At 48.5% G+C, this 24939-nt stretch overlaps 1 protein-coding gene and 1 pseudogene across 1 annotated transcript in view; one reads left to right on the top strand and one right to left on the bottom strand.

Annotated features, from left to right (window-relative positions):
- Nucleotides 1-24939, top strand: part of HYDIN (HYDIN axonemal central pair apparatus protein) — a 2950008-nt gene that overhangs the window by 716593 nt on the left and 2208476 nt on the right. The gene's annotated exons all lie outside the window — the stretch shown is intronic.
- On the bottom strand, nt 15217-16686 carry LOC147677657 (endogenous retrovirus group PABLB member 1 Env polyprotein-like; annotated as a pseudogene).

The following is a 24939-nucleotide window of genomic DNA, read 5'->3' as shown; positions in this document are numbered from 1 at the left end:
GGCTGGGGGGTCCACGGCGGACGGAAAGACGGTCCGCCGTTTTCCGCCTGGTCGCCTTGCGAAAGGGCGGAAAAGAGTTCTATATGGTGGCGGTATCTATCGGACACCGCCAGCCATATTAGAATGGGCACTTTCCAATGCCTTTCCGTGGCGGCATGGCCACCACGGAAAGGCATGCGGAGTCTGCTTTGGGGGCCCGTTGCGGGCCCCCAGGGACTCTGGGGACTCTGGGGGGGGTGGAGGTGCACATGGGGGGTACCTATGGTACCCCCACCAGTTCCATGCACAACATGGCAGGCACCGCGCAGTGCCTGCCATGTTGTGCATGGAAGTGCACAGCATGCCTTCCTGGCATTGTGGCGGGCGGTGCTGAGTGCACCGCCCGCCACAATGTCAGGAATTCTGGATGGGCCCGCACACATCCTAATTGCAGGCACGGGACCCCCGCCCTTATGGCGGGCGGTCAATATATACGATCCGCCCGTCATCCTAATGGGCTCCTAAGTTTTTACATAATGGGCAAATCCATTTCCTCCTTATCTCGCCATGGGCGGTATAGAAAAACAAAATGTGTGCAACATCTTCAGTATGACCCAGGGTACTTAAAGTGCAAAAAGCTTTGTCATGTAACTTCCACTTCGCTGTATAGGCTTTAACTTGAAGTACACCATAACGAAATGTCATGTATAGTATCCTTGCCTTATGGGGTTGGATAATATTCAAGAAGGCTTCAAAAGATGGGATAGGCTTAATAACTAGAAATTGATTAGTTAGCCTCCCTAAATTTGAGTCACAATGGAGAGCATTTAAGACATATCTCCAATATGTTCGCTTTACATTGTTCTTTGAGCCCTGTACAATGATTGTGGCTCAGTCCAATATGAAGGGAGGCCAAGTTTGTCACCAAGCGGCTGGGCAGGTTCAAGGCATTGCAGAGGGGCGTTATCAGACCCCTCCTCTAGACCGCGGGGACCCGTCATTGAAGCACTCCATTCGTATGAAGGGGCAATAACAGGAGCACCATTGAGATGTTTCACTGAGTACTTTCACTCATTCAAAACCTTAATAGAGGTTCAATAGGACTATAGGGTGCTTTTTTTCCTTGCTCCTATTTTTATATATATTCTTATCACACTGATTCACATGACACGGTCCTGACGAAGCGCACCAGGAATCCATTAGGGACCTTTTTCAGGCGTGATACATGTCGACCAGGTTTCACATTCACAAATGCACACAGGTACTGAGAGCAGCAGAGTAATACCTCGACCTCTGCTATATTTGTTAAATAGAGGTCCCTCATTTCTCCTAATTGTCTTTTAACTTTGAACCCACAGACCTACGAATAAAACTGACTCCAGGGTACCAGCGGGGCAATTTTAATACACTTGCACCATCCTTTTTTAGGCCCACACACCCACATGCACAACTGCGGCATCTCCAAAAAGATCTCCAATAAAGAGCCCTCTCACGGGCCCGTGGAGGACAGCAGAGCAACGCCCAATGATGAAGCATGACACTCACAAGAGTGTGTGAGGGCATTCATTTCTAAAGGAGAAATTCCCCCTTCTTCATCAGACTGAGAGCACATATAGAGATCATTTTCTAACTTCTATTCTATGTAACCCAGCTGGTTATATCTCCCTCTATTAGGAACACTTGCAAATAAGTGAGTACATATTATTTCTTGAGAGCAACAGTACTGGACCTACCTTTTCTTTAACGCTTCCTGTCCCCCTCTTTTTAAGGGGCCGATTCCGATCCGGGTCGGAAGGGCACTGAACGCGATCCGGCCGGAAAAGCTACGAGCCGTACGCGTGTTTTCCGCCAGACTCGTACAGCTGTACGAATGGGCAAGTAGGAAGCGAGCTAAGTGAAATTCACCGACCGAGTCGTTTCTGGGTCCGAACCGCTCTGTACGTCTTGGCCGTAAACTTACCGTGGCATACAATGGATGCGATTTACGACTGAGCCAGTACGATGCACGCGTCGGACAGCCGCTACGAGCTGAGTTTCCGGCTCGCAAAACGTCCAGGAAGTTGCCTTTCGGGGTCCGCGACGGACCCCCTGTCACCCGCAGCCCTATGACTCTGACACAGGGGGAGAGTCTCCAACACAGGCATGTATGGTGCAGATGGCACCGATGCGTACCCACTGTAGGGAGCGCCCTTGTGTGAGACGTATCCATTCCGTCAATGGGAGCCCATGTACGCGTCGTACGACTGACTCCCGTTGACTTCTATGGGAGTCCAACCGAACCGAGTCCGGCAGCGTATGGCTGCATCGTACACGCTCGGTTGGACTGCAGGACTCCGGCTCGGTTGGAAAACACTCCGGATCCGGCTCGGTCGGAGAGCTTTCCGACCCAGATCGGAATCGGCCCCTTAGTGTTTAAGCAAATTCATTTCCTCCTTATATTGCCATGGGCAGTGTAGAAAAACAAAACGTGTGCAACATCTTCAGTATGACCCAGGGTACATAAAGCACACATAGCTTTGTCATGTAACTTCCACTTCGCTGTATACGCTTTAACTTGAAGTATACCATAACGAAATTTCATGTACAGTATCCTTGCCTTATGGGGTTGGATAATATTCAAGAAAGCTTCAAAAGATGAGATAGGCTTAATAACCAGAAATTGATTAGTTAGCCTCCCTAAATGTGAGTCACAATGGAGAGCATTTAAGACATATCTCCAATATGTTTGCTTTACATTGTTCTTTGAGCCCTGTATAATGATTGTGGAGATCCAACAGTCCCTCCCAACACCCCCATGGAGGATCGTGTGGAGGACACACTGCAGCGTGAGGCATGTGTAGGGGTCATCCCTCTGGACTCATCCCGACCCACCCAAGACAGCCAAGGTAAGTGGCATGCGACTATGACCCTGTCCCCTAACAATGGCCATGACCCTATAGCCTTCCATAATCAAACCCAGTCATGCAACCCATGCACATTAGGATATGCCCAAATGCATTGTGGGACATGTAGTCTGCCCACAATGTACAAAAACTCCAATGCAGCCAGACATGTCCCAAAGTACGCAATGCCACAGCCAGTCAGGGAATGTCAGCCAGCATGCATGTAGCAACTGCACATGTGAAAGATACATGCAATTAATCTACGTCCACTTTCCATCACAGGTGGCGCAGACAACAGCAGCAGCGACAGCGATAGGCTGCAGATAGATGAGGCAGCAGAGGATGCAGAGGAGGTGCTAACATCCACACAACCAGCTCCATCAGGCGCTGCTCCATTGCCAGCTGCAAGGCCACCACCATCAGCGCCAGCTCCATCAGGCGCTGCTCCATTGCCAGCTGCAAGACCACCACCATCAGCGCCAGCTCCATCAGGCGTTGCTCCATTACCAGCTGCAAGACCACCACCATCAGCGCCAGCTCCATCAGGCGCTGCACCATTGGCAGCTGCAACACCACCACCAGCGGCACCCTCAACATCAGGTGCTGCTAGACCGGCGAAACTGCGCACACCCACTGTGGCCAGCCAGCACAGCAGGCATGGCAGGGAGCGGCAGCAGAGTACGTATCATCACTACGGCAGCGCTATACACGGAAGCACGGAGGAGCAGGGAGGCCGGATTCCCTAAAACAGAGCCCCATCCTGCCTCTTCAATCAAAAAGAAGAGTATCCAGATTCGGTAATCTACAAGAACCGAGAAAAAATAGTGTGTATTACCTGAAATTATCACAGGATTCTTCTATTCTTGAATCATCGGTGGCCCCTCTGTGCACATGGAACAGTGGTGTATTAACACTTAAGCTCCTGTGAGAGCAGAACCGTATATTAATCTTCAGAAATCCGCTGAAAGAACTTGATATGTTCATCTGATAAACACTGAAGATATCAAGTCTAGTGAATGTCCTGAAGAAGGTGTGAAGAATAGCAAAGCACCGAAACGCCGCGTCGACTCTTTTCACTTCTGATTACATATGACTGTTTGATTTTAACTGTATTTTGATGTATGAATTGACCACCCAAGGTGGCTCGTATTAATTTGTTTTTAATAGTTTCTAGATTGTAACCCGAGTGGGAGGTAATAAATTTTAATTTTGTTTTTTTAAAAAAACTTTTGTGTTTATCTAGTGTCATTAACCCTTAGTAATTGTATAGTCCTCTGTCTACTTTGCCCTGCCTTGTTTTCCGCATCTCTACATCATTCTGGTCCTCAGGTTAAACAAAACCCATACTGCATCTTCGTCAGTGATAGGTTTAAGGACATCCTACCTATCATCACAGAGACAGGGTGTTAACTCCTTTCCGCTAACATCCACACAACCAGCTCCATCAGGCGCTGCTCCATTGCCAGCTGCAAGGCCACCACCATCAGCGCCAGCTCCATCAGGCGCTGCTCCATTGCCAGCTGCAAGACCACCACCATCAGCGCCAGCTCCATCAGGCGTTGCTCCATTACCAGCTGCAAGACCACCACCATCAGCGCCAGCTCCATCAGGCGCTGCACCATTGGCAGCTGCAACACCACCACCAGCGGCACCCTCAACATCAGGTGCTGCTAGACCGGCGAAACTGCGCACACCCACTGTGGCCAGCCAGCACAGCAGGCATGGCAGGGAGCGGCAGCAGAGTACAGCATGCACCGGCAGGAAGGGGATGGCTGTGCGTGTGCCAGGGCTCAGTATTGGGCGCCGCATGCTGCGCATCCATCAATTGCAGGCACGACGCCAAGGTGCAATCCAACTCTAGCTGCACAACATAGGCAGAAATGTTGCAAATGTGTCGGATAGAATTGAGCGGATGACAACTGCCATGGAGGCAAACGCAGCGGCCATCATCTCGCAGCGCAACATCGCCCGCCGCCGCCACCGCCAGCTACTCACGCGCCTATCTGCCTACACGCGTTCCAACTACGTGATAGGTAATGCCACCTCCCAGCTGTCACGTCGGTCCCTGGCAATGCAGCAGCAGATGGTGCAATGCTGCGAGGATGTGGCGCGTGTACTGGAGCAGGTGACCAGTGCTGTACTGGCACTACATCCAACTGGCCCAGCCAATGGTGGTGGGGACGACACTAGTGAGGGGACCTCGAGTGTCAGCAGTCTGTCTGCCTTACAGGTCGGTGTCCTACGCCGCAGCAGCAGGCCCAGTGCGGGTTCACGTGCCCTCCCTGAGGATGAGCCTGAGAGGCGATTGGGTACCGCGCGCCGGATGCGCACTTGACATTACTATCCATGGGCAGGGACATGCTGATGACAGAAGCATGTCGTGTTTATGACTTTGAGCAGTATGGCGCAATACTACTCACATGTAAATCATTTCAAATTTTCATTATTATTGTGCCTTCAACAATAATATTTATTCAAGCAGTGTACATCGGCCTCCTGTCATTATTTCCATTGGCATTCATTTGTGAATTGTTGGGTGAGGGGAGTGGGTGCACTAGAAACAGTTCATTGTGATGTGGTTGCGCCATCTGTGTCCTTCAGCAGGATGTTCCCCGCGAGCATGACGCACATGTGCAGGTGTCCGGTCGTCCCCTTCCGACTCACTGCCAGAGATCTCTACAGGTATCCGGCGCTTGGTAGCAATGTTGTGTAGTATTGCACACACAGCCACAATGCAGCAGCAGACATCAGGACTGTAGTACATGGCCCCACCAGTCTTGTGCAGTATGCAGAATCTGCTCTTCAGTAGCCCAAATGTCCTCTCAATGCAATTCCTTGTGCGTATGTGTGCTACATTGTAACGCCGTTGCTATGGTGTAGCAGGGTTGAGGTATGGGGTGAGGAGGTATTCACGGAGGGCGTAGCCACTGTCACCTGAATGAGAGGAGCAGAGGGTGAGTGCCTGTGCAGCGCAGCTACTTCATCACAGTGTAACATTGTGGGCCAAGTGTAGGTGTCCTTCATCAAAGTCTCCCCTGGCCAGTTGTGTGTGGAGGCCGCAGTGCCGGAATATGAAGGAGTCATGTGTGCTCCCCGGGTACTGTGCCACTATGTCCGTGATGTATGTCTTAGCATTGCACACCATCTGGATGTTGAGGGAGTGGTAGGACTTGCGGTTGCGGTACATGTACTCCGTTTCTGCTGGTGGGCAGATGTGGCTGTGGGTACAGTCAATGCATCCTATCACATGTGGGAATTGCGCAACATTGTAGAATTGATGCTTGGTCTCATCCAAGTCCTGTTGGCTGGTGGGAAATTTGATGTGGTGGTGTAGCTGGGTCAGCATTGCATCTAGGAAACTCCTTAGGCAGCGGGACATGGTGGGCTGGGATATCCCCTCAGCAGCGGCAACTATCCCCTGGAAGCTCCCGGAGGCCAGAAGGTGCAGGCTGCACAATACCTGGACATGTGTGGGCACGGCATTGGTCCGCCTTGTTGGGTGCTGCATCAGGGGGTCAAGGTCCTGAATTAGCTTGATGATCAATGGCCCATTCAGGCGGTACTTTGCGTATATTTGCTCTCTGGTTTGGCCCAGCAGGGTGACCCGCTGGCGGAATATGCTCTCCTGGATCGTACGTCTGATCCGTGCTGCTCGCTGTAGCCTTCGCCGCCTGACCACCATGTAGATTCCTGGCATTGTGAGACTCCTAATGCTGCTGCTGCTGCATCTCCTTAAGTGTGTTTGGTCAGGCCAGCACCTGTTACTGATTGGGAAACGGTTTTTCAAAAAAATGTTTGCTTTACTTTGATGGTTACCACCTGCTTTGGGTTGTCCTTAAATTGCGCTTCGCAAAAAGCGATTTACGGGTTTTTCGCTAATTGCGATTTTTCTTGAATAGCGATTGCGATTCCACAATTTTATTAGCAGAATCCGTGGTTTCTCGCAATTTCAGAATCGCTATTGGGCTACTGCCAGGATTCTGCGAATACTTTTGCGATTTCGCAATTCTGTGTTTGCGAATTCGCTTTTTTTTTCTTCAAGAATACCGTTTTTGACAATTGCGCTCGCAATAGCTTTTTCGCAGCTATTGCGATCTCAATTTTGCTTCATGAATCTGGCTGATAGTTTTGTGACTGTAGGTAAATAGACCCTTTGTTCTTCATTTCTATTTTGTATTTCTTTAGTGCTGAAGGTGTGTTCATGACTATAATCTCCCTTCCTCTGGGACTTGGTGCACGATATATCTTCACCTGCAGTTTGGTGTTTAGGAAATTGAGAGCATGGGGCTCGCCTTAGTACTGGATTAAATTGTGCTTCCTTTTTGAAGGGACCAGGAACTTCTAGGTTCCTAAGCCTGCTTTGCTCAAGTGCTAGAGTCCTCAACTGAAGCTCATTTCTCTCCTGCCATAGGGGCATTTCAGATATTTTACCCTCTTTCCTAGTTCTTAATGGTATTCTATCTTGCACGGTTGGAAGTTTTGCGTTGGATGAGTGTGGCTTATTAGGTGGCCCTTTTCCAGCTACAACTAGTTTATGGCTGGATTGTTCTCGCTAGATGTCTATTGTGTCACCAGGGAGTTTACCAACCCTCTCAGGCCCTCTGCTTCCTTTACCAAAGCACTTATCTTGGCTAGCAATAGTTCCTGATGTTTTTCCTCAGTATATATACATTTCTGTGTCTACTGAATGAAGAGGCTTCTCCCTCCTTTAGGTTTCCGGAGTAGCTCGATTGAGACCACCTGCAATTAAATTGCAAGTTGCAGTTGCCCCGTCTTTCTCTGCCTGAGGTGCAAATCTGTTTGTGCAAGTGATTCCAACATTCCCGCCTTACCCTCCTTCCTACAGTACCGACCTTGTTGGACTTACTCTAACACTGCATCTTCGTGGCTGGATAGAGATTGTTGTTATTACTTCAATGGGGGATCCACTGCTGTGGAAGGAGCAACAAGCTTCTCCATTGCTTGTTCATTGGGGATACAGTGTTGAGTTTTCTCGTTGATCCCTCTGCCCCTTCCTAACACAGAAAGAGGTGATTTTTTGTTAACCCTGTGTTTGTATGCTTGGGTTTTTCTCGTAGCATAGTTTAAACCTCTTCTATGAGGTTACCTATATCCGCTATCATGCAGTTACCTCCCGCTTTTCTTTTATCTTTCGTGTTTTTACTTTCCCAGAAGGTGCTTCAGTTGCCTTACCTTTCCCTATTTTGGTCTATATGCTACAATGTGTCAGTTCTCTTTATAATGGGGAGATGGTCACTTAAATCAATATATTTATGGAACAATATGACAATAAAATGTATATTTTCCAAAGCACCTCATGCACAATTTCATGCCCAAGTGCTGTCTAAGATCAGTCAATGTCAAATGTTCTATTGTAATTAACAACAGTTTTTCCCTCTAAAGTCAGCATCATATTACCAAAGATGAGCATCGTTAAATTATAGGAGTTATGCTGTTGTTATGCCACATAATTTAATCGAGTCAAGTTGGATCAGGGCTCTACGCTCCGTTGGCGGCCCTCAACTTCAGGACTATGTGATAGCAGAATGCCCAAGTTAACAGCTATCCAATTATTACAAAGTCTCTCCGTTGTTTTCCCTTTGGTATCTTTATTTGTGTCTTTATAATTGACTCACCTTAAGAGAGCGGACGTGCCCACTAGAGCCAAAATGCCTTAGTAGACAACACAGTGCCTGATATTTTCCGATGAGGGTCAAGTAGTTTCGTCAAAACCATGGGGCGCTCATCCTCCTCTGGGCTCCAATGTGCATGTATGGACCCGCCCTTGGGCCGGACATGCGCGTTCATCCCGCACAGCGGGACACCCTCTCCGTTAAATGGCAGCTATTGCCCACAGGTGGAGACCCGCACAGGATTCTAGGACTCCTGTTCCCCAGCGGTAGCAGTCCACAACGGCTATAGTTCCAGTTGCGGTGTGGTGAGCAAGGACCCTGGGTAGCACTCCCCTTGTAGCACCGGGGCAGGGAAAGTCAAAGTAGGTAAGTTCAGATGCCTCAGAAGGCAACAGCAAGATCCTCTGTGCAGCGGGACTCGCTCTCGCTTAAATGGTAGTAATTGCCCACAGATGGAGGCAAGCACAGGATTCTAGGACTCGTGGTCCCCAGTGGTGGCGGTCCATGACGGCTAAGGCTCCAGTTGTGGAGTGGTGAGCAAAGACCCGTAATAGCACTCCCGCTATAGCAGCGAGGCAGGGAAAGTTCAGGCAAGTAAGTTCAGATGCCTCAGAAGGCAGCAGCAAGACACTCAGGACCCTAAAATTTACTATAGCTCCCCACAGCATGCCCATTCCTGATGCAAGCCTAATGATGTATACCTAGATCTAGTGACACACACATCTAGTATTGTAGGACCGTGGCCGCAATCCATTTGGTAGGTCGTGAGACCATACTTTTAATTTTTTATTATTTACTGATCATACTTTCATGCAAATTTACACATGATTCTTTCATTGTAGGTTCCTCCTACAATATTCCATCCTGATAACCCTTTTCTAATTAAATTTGTATTGTGGGTCGAAACGCCAACAAACTGGTACAGTTTTAGGTCTCGCCTGTCGATGCGCATGCGCATCGAGCAAGGCGAGAGTATTGGCACTTATCCGCTCTTTATCCACACTGCAAGGAATCGTGGCGATTCCTTGCAGTGCACGAGAAATTTAAGCTCAATGCGCATGCGCATTGAGCTTAAATGCGCGTGCACATGCCCCCAGCCGCCTACTCTCTCTCACAGCCTCCCCCAGCTCCGCCCCCTCACTACTTGATTGCACGGCCGCTAGGCCGTGCCTCCCCTACTCTCCTCCCCCCTCCTCCTCTCCTCCCCTGCCTGCCTGCCGCTAGGCCGTGCCTCCCTCCTCCCCCCTCCTCCTCCTACTCTCCTCCCCTGCCTGCCTGCCGTGTCGCACCTCTCCCCTCTCCGCCCCCTCCCCTGCCCGCCCCCTCCCCTGCCCGCCGTGTTACGGTGAAAGGCTTGTTTCCGTTTGTCTCTCTCCTTTCAGGTATTCCCTTCCTGTATTCTTTTTCCTCGAGCTTTACAATATTTCTCCCAAGTGCCCCCACCTTCTACCTTTGTCCCTCAATTTAAACATTTTCCTTGCCTCTCTCCTCCGTTCCCGGTTCCCACGCTGCCTGTCCCTGCCTCCTGCCTGTCTTTGGGGTCTCCGTCTTCTTTGGTTGTCCCTCCCCTTCCCGCCGTGTCGCATTTCTCCTCCCCCCTCCACTGGTCCCCACAGCCTCCTCGAGTGAAGCCCCTGCCTGCGCCAGCCCTGCCTGTGAGTAGGCATGAGCGAATTTTGCGGATCTCGCGTTCGCGAATTTTGCGGATTTGCGGATTCGCAATCCGCAAAATCCGTGAATTCCCGCGAATTTGCGGATTTTTTTTTTTTTGTGTTCGCCCGTGTTTCTGCCAGTTCGCGAGGGTTTTGTACACTTTCGCAAATTGCGAACTTACCTGTCGGGTCGCAAGTTTCGCGAACTTGTTGTTTCTACGTGTCCAGCCTGTTTGGGACACTCTTCTTCATCACTGCCACTCTCTGTCACCACTGCCACTCTCTGACTACTCATGCCACCCTCTGGCCCACCCATGCCACCCTCTGTTTCATCACCACACCCTCTGGTTGTCCAGTGTACATTATTTTCGGCAAAGCAAAGCACACCTTCCCTGCCTCAAGTGACCTGAATTAATTTGGGGCTGATTAATGTGTCACAGAATATTTTTTTAGCTGGCACCTGCTTCCTTAGTGCGCCCTGATTAGTGATCTTTTGCACTTGCTAAGTGCTTTCATTGTTGCAAAATTAGTTACAACACCTGCCCTGCCCCAACTGACAATAATGAATTAGGGGCTGATTAATGGATTTTAACTTCCAGCCTGGCTCCTGCTTGTCTCCCTTAGCTGTAATTCAGGACCTTTGTGGCATATGTGTAACTATTCTGAGGTTCAGAGCAGGGTCACATAATAGTTTCAACTGGCAACTGAACTCTGGAGGGGCCCCTCAGGAAGCACTACAGGAAATGGCTACTAATGATGAGCCTGAACTTTTGAACCTGGTAAGTAGTTACTTTCAGTTTTGCTAAGATCGTATTTCTGCAATTTTGCACTTATTCGCGGGGCGCGAACTCACGCGAACTCACGCGAACAGTGCGAGCAGTGCGAGCAAAATCCGCTGCTCGCGGATTTGCGGATTTTGCGGGAGATTCGCAAATCTCGCGGATTGCGGATTTCCCGAAAATCCGCAAAATCCGCGAGCGGAACGGATTTTCCGCCCACCCCTACCTGTGAGTACCGCGTGCCTGCAGCAGCTCTCCGAATTCGACTGCCTCCTGCAGGCGACCCCTCCCTTACATGTTACTGCTCCATGTCTCTGACCGCATCGTTTCTCTCCGCCTGTGACTGCTCCTGCCTGCGATTGTTCGTTGACTGTAACTGGTCTCCAGTTGTGTGTGTGCGCTCTGTAACTGCTGCACACATGAGCCTGCTCCTGCGATTGCTTCCTGTCCGACTGTTTCTTGTTTATTTTGATTGTGGATTTGACACGAGTATAGAGTGTTGTTTGTTTCATCATAATGTCCCTATCAGTCATGTGTATATATTGTTATCATGTAAAGCACTTGCGCACCATTTATTCACCTCATCACTTTCACTGCACCATCGCTAAATAGGAGCACCTTGACTTAATATCGACACTGTGAATTGTAAATCATAGTCCTTGCGTTAAAACAGGATGACTGGTTAAAATAAATGAACAAATTAACTAATAAACCTTACTTAATATAAATGTTTTTTGTTACTATTGCCATGGAAGACAAGGGCCACACTTCCCCATAGGGCCACTTGCGTTGATAATAATTGTACTACCCAGGTCCTTGGGTTACTGAGTTGCCCCTTTTTTCTAGAGCATAATTATTTTTCTAGCTAGTCCCATTCCTGAGATACAACATAAGAATTTTTAATGCATACTCTGATTTTCTACATAGGACAGCTAGACATGCCACCGTGAAAAATAGCTTTTGGCTGATAGTCATTGTAAGGACATAGTCCAGAGCCTGCGGTCTGCATTTAAATGGTTCCGGGTGCGGGTCAGGCAGGACTTTCAATGTATTCTGCTGTTTTGTCTAGCGATGACACTGTGGCAGCAGTGAAAGGGTTACCTGGCTGGGAAGGGAAGAGGCGGTCGGGAGAAGAAAGAGCGAGGAGAGAGACAGTAACAGAGGCGGGAGTGAGAGAAGCTGGATTTGGAGAGAGAACGGCAAACACAGGGACTCGAAAGCTTGGTTTACCGCATAATGTTCCACCGGTTTGTTAAAACTGACAGATAATCGTCTTTAAAGAAGAAAAGTCTAGGAATCCAAATATGAGCAAGAGCAGCGGTGAGTCTGCGGGCAGCTGAGCCCCGGAGGAGAGAGCCGAGCCCCGGCGGAGCTGCACAAGAGCAGCGGCGAGTCTGCGGGCAGCTGAGTTCCGGAGGAGAGTGCCGAGCCCCAGCGGAGCTGCACAAGAGCAGCGGCGAGTCTGCGGGCAGCCGGGCCCCAGAGGAGGGAGCAAAACACAAGGCGCGGCGGCTCTTCACCACTCATGGAGTCCTGGAGTGGAATGATCCTGGGCAGAGAGCGTGGCCCAGAGGAGGGAAGTGCAGGTAAGAGCCTCTCCCGGGCGGATCCTGGTGCGGTACACGCCGGCAGCGCCTCGACGTGTGCCCCTCTGCCTAGGGTGGGTCGGTGGAGGGCCTCATAACTGTTCGTGTAGATGTTGAATGCTGAGGGTTATGTGGAAACCTCATAACTACCCCCTCAACGAGCAGGGTGGGTCGTTGGAGTGCCGCATAACTATTCATGTACTTGTGAATGCTGAGGGTTCTGTGGAAACCTCATAACTATCCCCTCAAAGAGCAGGGTGGGTCGGTGGTGTGCCGCATAACTGTTTGTGTAGATCTGAATGTGAGGGTTCTGTGGAAACCTCATATCTGCCCGGATCCTTTTTAAAAGCCCTCTGGGCTCCAACGGGGTAGACAGGTTGTTTTGGGATGCCCAGTGAGAGTCCAGAGGGGACCAGGGTGTTCCCCCGTCTCCACCCCAATACGTGGCTTCAATTCTCTTCAGAGCCCTGTGGGGCTCCAACGAGGTCACAGTTGTTTCCAGAGCCTAAAGGGCTCCATCGTTTGGCATAATTCCTCTACAGAGCCCCGTGTGGCTCCTGCTTGGGACATATGTAATTAAGAGCCCGTCCTGGCTCCACCCTGTTTAATTTTAGAGTCAGATGGCTCCAACCTTGGGCGCAATTTTTTGCCCATGCCGTATTTCCCTACTCCACAGCTGCCCAGCAAGTAGTGGGTAGCTGCACCGCCTAGGTTCTTCACTTTTAGGGGACATGGGCGCACTCCTTCGCCCCTATCTTGGCCTGCACAGGTGCGCAGCACTTAGTGCCAGCTGCAACGTTTAGGCCCTTCATTGAAGATGCCCAGCTGCCCAGCAAGTAGTGGGCAGCTGCCACATTTAGGTTTGCGCCAAGTGCGCACCTGTGACTGTCGCTGCTTTGGCAGCGCGCCTTGACTTTGGACAGAGGGCATTTGAGCCCCTTAGTTGGCCCAGGGGACTATTACGTTTGTAGGGCGCAAGGCCCTAGAGTGCTTTTTATATGTGCTAGGAAATATAATGTTTGTAGTATGTTTCATGAACCTTGATTTATGCTTATAGATGTGCTTTTATGCTTATTAGGTTTTACCTACTGTCTGATGTTTTATTTCTCTACTGTGGTCTAGGTTTGATTTATTCCCTACTGCAAGTTACGTTATTAAGTCTATTTCCTGATGTTTAAGAGAATAGGGTCTACCAGATTTTAGCTTATGAGGTTGGCGCAGAATAGAGTTCTCGTCTTATGTGATACTGTGCATGCTATGATTTTTGTTACAGGTCGACGCTGAGTATAATGTCTGCCAGTGATTATTGGGTGTGTTCTAAATTGCTGATTTATTCTTACTTTTACTATTCTTTACCAAGTGCTAATTCTGACAGTGGCCCATGTGGCCTTGTCATGTGTAAAAATCCCCTGTAAAGATTGCCCGTGCCAGTTGCCAATCTCTGTCGCAAAGTTAAATGGGAGAAAGCCACCTCCAGGCCTCCTTCTTATAAATCGACCAAATAAATAATTCTCAACTAGTTACACAAAGTAGTCTGGTCAAAACAGTCTAACCAATCTCTGTCTACCTTCTTAACTGAGGATAATCCACCATCCCAGCCTACTGCCTGACTGCTGACTACTTCTCGACTTTTCTACCTTTCAATCATGCGCCTGCCTAACCCCACCCGAAACTCTACGCTCATGTGTTACGAACCCAACTCCTGGTCCATTAACTACCCTAACAAAATGACCAGTAATGCTAAAAAGAACTTTGAGGTACTGGGTTTTTCAGAACCGGTACTGATCCGGTAACCCAGTGGTGTCAGGGGCAACACCCAAAGACCTCGAGTACTTTCCTGATTCAGACCACAGAAACACGAGTCTTCTAGGTGAAGTAAAAGATCGAATTTATTGGCTGCAACCAAGTAACAAGCGTCCTAGAAGTACAACAACACGGTGTGTATATTCTCAGGAGACTGCTCAACATTACAGAGCCAGGCTTCTCTTTTTATACAGAATATTAAGCTTCAGGCAAACATTCTTAGATTTACAGTGCAAACATTCTTGGATTTACAGTGAGCTATTCACATATTTTCACTACAAAGAAAAAGCAGAGTCATGATGACAAGTCCACATTTCAGTGTGTCCAGTTCGTAATAATTTACCCTGCAAGGCCCAACATTTCCATCAGATATCAGTGTACCCTCAATAAAACCGGGCTCCTCCTCATCATAAAGCAAAAGAAGAGAAAAGAGCAGGGACAGGTGTGAGCAAGATTTGGGCGGGGTGTGTGTGCGATGGGAACAGTTTATGGCCTGTTGTGCTTTGATGCTACCTCGTTCGGCCACTGGGAGAGAACTGACCAAACAGGTTTTGGCTTGGGGCAATGGTTCCAGCTTGCCCAGGTCACAGAAAAGTTAATTAAGGTGTATGTGTCCTTTGATATCGAATTCAGCTGTAGTTACAAGCCTATGTGAAGGGCAACTCACAAAATGGCTGCCAAGCGTAAAATGGAAGCCAAGGGTTCAGGACGAGAATGGCGATTTAGAGGTGAAATCGCCACTCGAATATGATGCAAATGCTTGTACATGGTGTACTAGCCATTATCGGTCTTTTGATATAAAAACCGTCATGCTATGACAAAGTTTGTTGCACGAGTCCAGAATTTTCAGCACTACAAACCCTCCTTTTGCCCTTACATAGGCAATTTAACCTAATCTCATGCTAATCTGAGTCCAGGTCTATATTCCTAAAGTCATTGAGATGTTGCTGTAACATCATTCTGGTACTTAGTTTGTCTTTTGGCACAGGCTTTCTTACACATGATGTAGCACAGAGGCCACATATTGCAGGAGCGCACTGCACGCACAGACAGAACAGGAAAAGAATGGCTAAGACCATCCCAATGACCATCAGAATTTTCCATCCCCAGCCGGATATCAGTTCCCAGAACGATCCCATAAAAGACCAATCCCCTTTATCCATATGAATAGTTTCGGAAATTTTATGCAGTTTGGAGATGGCCTGGTACACTGTTGGAGCGTTATCTGGAATAAAGACACAGCAATTCGATTGGATCAGTTTACATACCCCGCCTCGGTCTGCAAGTATGACATCTAATGCGACCCTGTTCTGAAGGGTCATAAGACGATCCGATTGGAGCTCAGCAGTCAAGTTACTAAGGGCACCAGCAGTTTCAATTATGGTGGATTCAACCACCCTTGCTAATTGCCTTATGTTTCTGCTGTTAACCATCGGTCCCCAGAACGGCAGAAAACCCTTTGCGAAATCCCCAAATTCTTGTCCTGCAGTGTCTTCATTATTCAAGACACCTCTAACTATCCTAGTCTTATGGTAATCTGCTGCTGCTGTGTAGGTGGGAGGCAACAGGAACGAAACAAAACATGTGCCCGAAAAGTCAGGGGGCAACCATGTATAGGCTCTATCATGACAGATGAAATAGGTGCCCTTAGCTGCTAGAAACGAAGGGGAAGTCTGAGATGCAAAAACATATGTTTCAGTACAGACACTCTTCCGTAACTGAGCTCTGGGATTCTTGCCAGTACCTTGCAGACACAGATGACCCTAATGGGGTACAATCCAAATCGGGGAAGATCTCTTAGCTTGCTGTTTCTCACTCAGAGTAGCTCCATATCTGGTCACGTTCCATCCTATGTATACTAGCGTCTCATCTCTCGGGATAGTCGCATAGGAAATATCTTCCTTAATCATATCTACTATACCCTTAACTAGAGCACTATTCTTAGGATTGTCTGTTACAGAACGTAGGGGGTAGACTTCATGTGCATAAATGAACATAGTCCTGTATGCCCACACAGAACCATTGTGACTGAATGGCAGGACAAGGTAAGGGATACCTTTATCCGTTGTGTGAGGCATAAGACCACACACCCAACAGTTAGTCGTGTTCATTACTAGTTGGTGTTGGTGCAAGAGCTGAATGAAGGAGTTATTAATAAACTCTAATCTCCTAGCTGACTCATGTTCAGGAAGGGTTTGAAAAGAATGTGCCGAGACAGTAGGAGGAGGTATGGGCGATGTAGTCGGTGCAAAGGTCACTTGTAAAGAAAACAGTACATATCCTATTAAAAACATCATTGCACTTAAAACCAGGAAAATGCATAATAATAAAAAACGTTTTTTTGTCATCAATCCACATATTCTTGTTTTAAAGTTCACAGCTTTGGCAGATCTCTCCATTTTGAAAAACTCCATCCTCTCTATAATGCTGCCCGCGATGGGAGGTTGATTCTACTAAGGAATGCTTCTGTTGATTTAGGGCAACTCCCTTACATCAACCAGAACTGTCGACCTAACGTCGCCAGCTGCACCCCAAAGACTTTGGGCAATCGCGGCCCTAGCAGCGGAACCCGGATGGCGGTTCGAAAAAACAAAAATAAGCAAGTTTCTCAGATGGGAGAGCTGCGCTTTCAAAAATAGTACTTGGGGGAAAGAAAAACTTTTATTAGTTCATTTTTATTAGTTCGTTTTTCTTGGCCTCAGATTATACCGTTGTTTTCCTGGTATTGTATGGTCTTGAAACAAGACTTCAGGTTCTGTAGTGTCCAATCGGGCTGACGGTGGTACAGCTGGTTGCAAAATATTGTCACTCTCTTGTTCAGTAATTGTTCCTTTTACACGAGCATCACTGAAAGGTACAAATCGTGGCACAGATTCAGTCTCTGAGTCGGCGACACCCTCCTGGACCCACCGGTCATAGGGCAGAGGCAAAGGGATCCGTTTGCAGTGGATCCCGTGGATCCCGTGGATCCAGTTCTTCTTTCCTTCCACACAAACGGCTGATCTTGTGGAAAGAAGGACGAGGTGTGGGCCGGTCCACCTGGGCTGTTCGTTCTTTGTTCGCTGAAAGTTTTTCACCAACACCCAGGATCCAGGATCGATTTGATGTCCTGGAGCTTCAGAGACCGGAGGCAGAGAGTCATGGACCTGTTGGTGTAAAACATGCAATTTAGCCGTCAATTCGAAAAAATAGGCAAGCAAAACAGGGTGTTCTATTTCACTAAACTTGGTGGGTCTTGGCACCCCCATATGTTGGCCGGGCGTCCGAAGACAATTTCATAGGGACTAAGTTTCACTCTTGAATGCACGGTCATTCTGGTGGATAGGAGTGCTAAGGGCAGAGCGTCAGGCAATTTAAGACCAGTGCTCGCTTGAATCTTGGCCAATTTTAGTTTTAGGGTGCCGTTGTAGCATTCTACTAATCCAGCTGATTGGGGGTGGTTTGCAGCGTGGAACTTCTGTCGGATGCCTAGCCCTTCACATACTCTCTTCATCACTTGACCCACAAATTCACTCCCATTGTCACTCCAGATCATTCTAGGCATTCCAAACCTGGGGAAGAATTCTTTGACAAGGGCTTTTGCTGTGGACAAGGCAGTATTGTCCTTTAGGGGATATGCTTCTACCCATCTTGAGAAGGCACAGACAACAACGAGTACGTATTTTAAATTGTTGCACCTCTCCATGTGTATGAAATCTAGCTGCAAAACCTCAAACGGATACGTAGGAGGGGCAAAATGACCAGCTGGAGTTGGGGTTCCCCTACCAGGATTGTGGTTCAGACATACCATGCAATTTTTGACCACGTTCTCTGCATACTTGGGGATTCCAGCATTTTGCCATACTGGAGCCAACAACTTGCAAATCCCTTTCACGCTGATATGAGCCATTCCATGAGCCATTGTAACCACTGCAAGCAAGTACGCATCGGGTAGCAACCACCTCTGATGCTCTGACAATTCAACCCAACAACCATTTGCATCCATTCTACCCGTACTTTCTCTCCATGTGTTCACCTCTTTCTCTGTAGCCTCAGATTGGATCGATTTCACACTCTCTATCGTGTCCTCACACATTCCAACATCACCAACCCATCTTGCAGGACCTGCAACATACATTCGGCTTGTCACCTTCCTGGCTGTTCCTTTTGCAACTTCATCAGCAAAATCGCCATTTTCCCGCCAACTTCATTCCCCTCTCCCTGACTGGGACACGCCCACTTCGAGGCCACGCCCCCCCTCTTCAAAGTTATAAAAGAAGCACTGACTACTAGCGCCTTAGATAACTTTTGAACCCTCCTGAGGCACAGCCGGGAGTAGCAAGGAAAACTGAGCATAACTTTGTTTTAAAACTGAAAAATTTCACTTTGCTTTTAAAATCACTCACCTTCCCTGTCACATCACTGCAGTGTGCAGGCACCCTTTCCTGCTGAAAAACAAGCACTGGTAAGGGCAAAATTGCAGTTTTCCCGCCAACTTCATTCCCCTCTCCCTGACTGGGACACGCCCACTTTGAGGCCACGCCCCCCCTCTTCAAAGTTATAAAAGAAACACTGACTACTAGCGCCTTAGATAACTTTTGAACCCTCCTGAGGCACAGCCGGGAGTAGCAAGGAAAACTGAGCATAACTTTGCTTTAAAACTGAAAAATTTCACTTTGCTTTTAAAATCACTCACCTTCCCTGTCATATCACTGCAGTGTGCAGGCACCCTTTCCTGCTGAAAAACGAGCACTGGTAAGGGCAAAATCGCCGTTTTCCCGCCAACTTCATTCCCCTCTCCCTGACTGGGACACGCCCACTTGGAGTCCACGCCCCCTCTTCAAAGTTATAAAAGAAGCACTGACTACTAGCGCCTTAGATAACTTTTGAACCCTCCTGAGGCACAGCCGGGAGTAGCAAGGAAAACTGAGCATAACTTTGTTTTAAAACTGAAAAATTTCACTTTGCTTTTAAAATCACTCACCTTCCCTGTCACATCACTGCAGTGTGCAGGCACCCTTTCCTGCTGAAAAACGAGCACTGGTAAGGGCAAAATCGCTGTTTTCCCGCCAACTTCATTCCCCTCTCCCTGACTGGGACACGCCCACTTCGAGGCCACGCCCCCCCTCTTCAAAGTTATAAAAGAAGCACTGACTACTAGCGCCATAGATAACTTTTGAACCCTCCTGAGGCACAGCCGGGAGTAGCAAGGAAAACTGAGCATAACTTTGTTTTAAAACTGAAAAATTTCACTTTGCTTTTAAAATCACTCACCTTCCCTGTCACATCACTGCAGTGTGCAGGCACCCTTTCCTGCTGAAAAATGAGCACTGGTAAGGGCAAAATCACAGTTTTCCCGCCAACTTCATTCCCCTCTCCCTGACTGGGACACGCCCACTTCGAGGCCACGCCTCTTGCATTGCTCCCTCCCTACAAATATGTGCATGTTCCGGAAGCGCAGCGGACGAGCACAGCGGGCGCGACAAATGCGCGCCGAAGGCACGCATAAGGCAAGTTCGTCTGCGCTCGTCCGCGCCGAGTCCGGACCCTGGGCCAGCCCCCCTGCATCTCAGCCACTACAGCACAGATGCTACAACATAGAAACCCTCTATGGACTAAGGCCCTCAGCCAGTGTCTGCACCCGGCATATTTATCCAGCCGAGGATCTGCCGCAAACCTGCCCCACTTGCCGCCTCCCCCTCAAACACAAACCTAACCCCGAGCCCACACACAACTTTCGCATGTTCCTACTAAATTGCCGCTCCCTGCCTAAGCACAGCGCTGAAATGGCACTTTTGTTAGAGGAATACACTCCAGATATACTGTTCCTGACAGAAACCTGGCTCACCTCCGACTCCGATCCCGCGGTAGTAGAAGCTCTACCGTCTGGCTTCCAAATCACACGGCAAGACCGACCTAAAGGGAGAGGAGGAGGCCTGGCTATTATCTACAAGGAACAATATCACTGCCGAATCACCTTTGAAACCATCCCGGACTGTGAGAGTCTTGGCTTTAATATCGAACTCTCACCCAACTCTCACCCAACAGTTGCCCCCCAAGCAGTTCCATGAAATATTACCATCCAGTGTGGCTGATAGTCAGTACCACCTCTAACTTCACCTTGCTAGGTGATCTCAATTTCCACTTCGACTCCCTCTCTGACCACACAGCCGCCACCCTGACAGACGATCTAGCGGCCCTGCAACTCACCCAACGTGTCACCTCCCCCACTCACGCCAAAGGCCACTTGCTGGACCCTGTCTTCAGCAACTGCCCCGACCTCTTAGTCGGCTCACCAATCCCTCTGCCCTGGACAGACCACCTTTTGGTCCCCATCAGCTGGACTTCGTTTAAACCACCGTCACCCGCCCCTACCTCAAGGCTCAGGCGAGCCTGGTCGCGCCTCGAGGTTGACAACTGGTCTACCAAACTCACCAGCTCTCAACCCAGTGATCAGAAAGACCCTGTCCTAGCAAATCAAGCCTATGTCAACTGGATCACTCAAACTCTTGACGCTACTCTCCCAATGAGCAAGACTATGCTGAAGCGTTCCCAAAAAACTGCCCCTTGGTACACGCAGGCTCTCAGGGACAAGAAACGCCTATGTAGAAGGTCGGAAAGACGCTGGCGTTTAGATGACTCAGCAGACAATAAAACTCGCTACCGAGAATCTATCGGCGACTACAAAGTTCAAATAAAAGCAGCCCAGTCCACCTATTTCGCCGAAAAAATTCTACAGGCCAAGTCCAAACCTAAGGAGATCTTCCAGATCGTTAAAAAGTTAACGAACCCCCCTCCTGCATTGCAGGTCGAGAAATCCGTCACTCATTGCAATGATGTTGCTGAATTCTTTTATCAGAAAGTAAACACTATCTATTCAGCCTCCCCCCCCCGCCAAAAAAAATCAACTCATCTACCCAATCCAACTCTCTATCTCAACACACCATGTCCCACTTTCCCCTACTAGACCTTACCACCCTTGAACCACTAGCGCGCAGTGTTAAGTCCGGATCGCCAGATGATCCTGCTCCACCAGACATAATAATGGCTGCCTCTCAGATCACCCTGCCTATTATTAGGAAGGTACTAAACGCATCCATCACCTCCAGCACTGTACCGACCGTCTGGAAACAGGCCATGGTCAGGTCTCTGCTTAAAAAACCCAATTTAGACCCGTCTGACTTGGCCAACTATCGCCCCATCTCCCTGCTCCCATGGGTGAGTAAAGTCTTAGAAAAATATATCAATCAACAGCTAGTGAACTTCCTGGAAAATCATCACGTACTAGATCCCACCCAGACGGGCTTCAGACCGAAACACGGGACCGAGACCGCTCTCCTCATGGTCACCGAGGAAGCTAGAAAAATCCTGGATCAAGGAGGATCAGTGGCAGTGATCCTCCTTGATCTAAGCGCGGCATTTGACACGGTCAGTCATGACACCCTACTAGACCGTTTGTCCTGCGCCGGGATCAAGGACAAAGCCTGGACATGGTTTAAATCCTTTCTGGAGAACAGATCCTTCAGGGTCTTTGAGGGTGAGTCCGTCTCCTCTAGCAGACCTCTTAAGTGCGGAGTTCCTCAGGGCTCCTCTCTGAGCCCCGCACTCTTCAACCTGTATATGAGGCCACTGGCTGATGTCGTCCGCCCATTCGGAGTTAAGATCATCTCCTATGCGGACGACACGCAGCTGGTGGTCTCACTGGCGCAGGAGACTACCCGGCCTGCGTCAGGTGGGCTTAGAGAATGCCTAGAGGAGGTGAAGACCTGGATGTCTTCATCATCCCTCAAGTTGAATGGGGATAAAACAGAGCTGATGCTCTTAGGCCCCCCAGATCTTGGCCTCCCCCCCTCCTTGTGGCCTCCTTGTCTGGGCCCCCCACCCCAGCCCCCAAGAACAATATTAAGAGCCTCGGAGTGTGGCTAGACAGATCTCTGTCCTTCAACGCTCAAGCCACAAAACTATCAGCCACCTGTTTTGGCATCATGAGGATGCTAAATAAAATCTTCCCCCTCCTCCCCCTGGAAGCCAAACAGGTGGCCATACAAGGCCTCATACACTCACGCCTCGATTTCAACAATGTGCTCTATCTAGGCGCCCCAGATTACACTCTGCGCAGACTGCAGATAGTGCAGAACTGCGCAGCGCGCTTACTGCTCAAGATCCCTCGGAGACAATCAGTGAGGGCCGGTCTGGTCAGCCTTCACTGGCTACCGATTCGGCAGAGAGTCCTTTTTAAAGCTATGTGCATAGCCCACCAAGCATTCTGGGACACAGGCCCCAGCATTTCACGTGACCTAGTTACTCAATACATTCCCAACCGAAGCCTTCGCTCCAGCCAGACCTTTTTAGCAGTGGCGCCAAGAATAAAAAGATCCAGGTCAGGCGGAAGGACGTTCGCCTACAATGCGTCCAGAACCTGGAACACTCTGCCACTACATCTCAGAGCCAATCCCAACCTCACTGTGTTTCGTAAACCATTAAAGACTTTCCTGTTTAATTCCCCCCACTAATCCCTAGCTTCCTCCTCATCTGCTCTTCGGTAGGTTCTGGTTACCCTAGCGCTTGGACGCCTCCGGGCAGCAATCGCGCTCTACAAGTCTACAGGTTTACAGGTTTAAATGCATTCCCACGACCAACATCATCAGTCACCTTCTTGTGAGCACTACATTTTACAATCGCAACTTGTAGAGGCAAGGTCAGTGATTCAAGAAGCTCATTCACCAACTGACCATGCTGGATCTTGGCTCCATGCGAAGTCAGAAACCCACGTTCACGCCACAGATGTCCAAAACTATGAGCCACACCGAAGGCATACTGACTGTCAGTGTACACATTTACTTTCCTTCCTTTTGACAACACACACGCCCTTGTAAGTGCAATCAATTCTGCTGCTTGAGCTGAGTTATGTGGAATACGTGCAGTTTCAACGACTGTATGCAAAGTGGTGACAGCATATGCTGCAGTCGTGTCACCATTTGTAAGCTTGAAGCATGAACCATCCACCCATAAGGTACCATCGCATTCAACAAGAGGAGTATCTTGGAGGTCTATTCTCCCTTTCGTCTCTTCTTCTGTTCTAAGAAAACAATCATGCTGTTCTTCAGCATTCTCTGCCTCAACTGGGATTGGCAACAACGTGGCTGGGTTTAATGTGCTGCATCTTTTGATGTGCACATGGCTCGCTAACAAAGTTAGTTCTTAACCTGACAATCGAGCACTAGTTAAGTTATGTGTCTTGGTTCTGTTCAATAATGTGTCCACTGCATGTGGAACCATGACCACTAACGTGTTATTCATCACTAAACCCGCAGACTATCGAATACAAACAGCTGCTGCTGCTGTTGCTCTTAAACAACTTGGCAATGCTTTAGCTACTGGATCCAAAGTCGACGAAAAATATGCACATGGACGCTGCTTGTCTCCAAACAACTGTGTCAACACTGATAATGCACAACCCTCTTGCTCATGGACATACAACGTAAAGGGCTTACTGTAGTTGGGGGTACCCAACACAGGAGCCGAACATAATGCTGTGCGCAATTCAGAAAAACTTTTCTGACACTCTTCAGATCAAGGCACAGGATTGGGTGTATCTTTACATGTTAATGCCACCAATGGTTTGGCCAGTAAAGAAAAATTTGGAATCCACTGTCTACAGTACGATGTAATACCCAAGAAAGCACGCACTTCTCTCTGTGTTTTTGGCACACTTAATTTTGCTATTGCCTGGATTCTTTCTGGGGTCAGTTTCCTTCCCTCCTGCGATAAGAGATGACCTAAGTAGGTCACTTCTTGTCGACAATATTGTAATTTAGACAGGGACACTTTGTGATGCAGATCACACAAATGACGCAAAAATGACAACGTGGCTTCAGATTTCCTCAGAATCTGCAGCAATAAGCAAGTCATCAACATACTGAATGAGTGTAGCGCCTTCAGGTAAAACAATCGTATCAAGCTGTGTTTTTAGAGCTTGACTGTATATCGATGGACTTTCACAGTAGCCCTGGGGAGCGCGTTTAAAGCGGAAACTTTGTCCTCCTAAATTGAAGCCAAAAATATCTCTGCTCTCCTCGGCAATTGGGATGCTGAAGAAAGCATTCTTCAAGTCAATTACCGAAAACCATGTTGCAGAGGCTGGGATCATAGTCAACAGGGCAGTAATGTCAGGAACAACTGGAAATTGTGACACTACTATTTTATTCACCTCTCTAAGGTCAATCACAAATCTGTACACAGGGGCTGAGAGGGGTCAGTTCTTTTCGAAACAGGCAGAACAGGACTATTGCAAACATTGCCTCTTGTCTCTTCAATCACATCTTTTTCAATCAGATCGTAAATGATCGCTAACAACGCTTTTTCACCTTCACTAGAAATTTTGTATTGGGGAATTCTTGGCATCCTAACATTAACTTTCAATGTCACAACGTATGGTGGTATTTCCAAGAGACCCACATCATTAGGACCAGTAGCCCAAAGAATATCAGGTAGAGACAGCAATTCTGTCGGAATTTTACCCCTCGACAAATACATTGGAGAAACCACTTTCTTACCTAGTGTAAGTTGTACTCCCGAAGGAGAACAGTACAAAGTCGCATACAATCTTTTTAACAGATCCAATCCCAACAAGTTTTCACCACAAC

The sequence above is a fragment of the Lissotriton vulgaris genome, chromosome 12, assembly GCF_964263255.1.
Source record: "Lissotriton vulgaris chromosome 12, aLisVul1.2, whole genome shotgun sequence".
In the NCBI taxonomy this organism is placed as follows: Eukaryota; Metazoa; Chordata; class Amphibia; order Caudata; family Salamandridae; genus Lissotriton; species Lissotriton vulgaris.
This window is presented reverse-complemented; position numbering and strand designations above follow the sequence as displayed.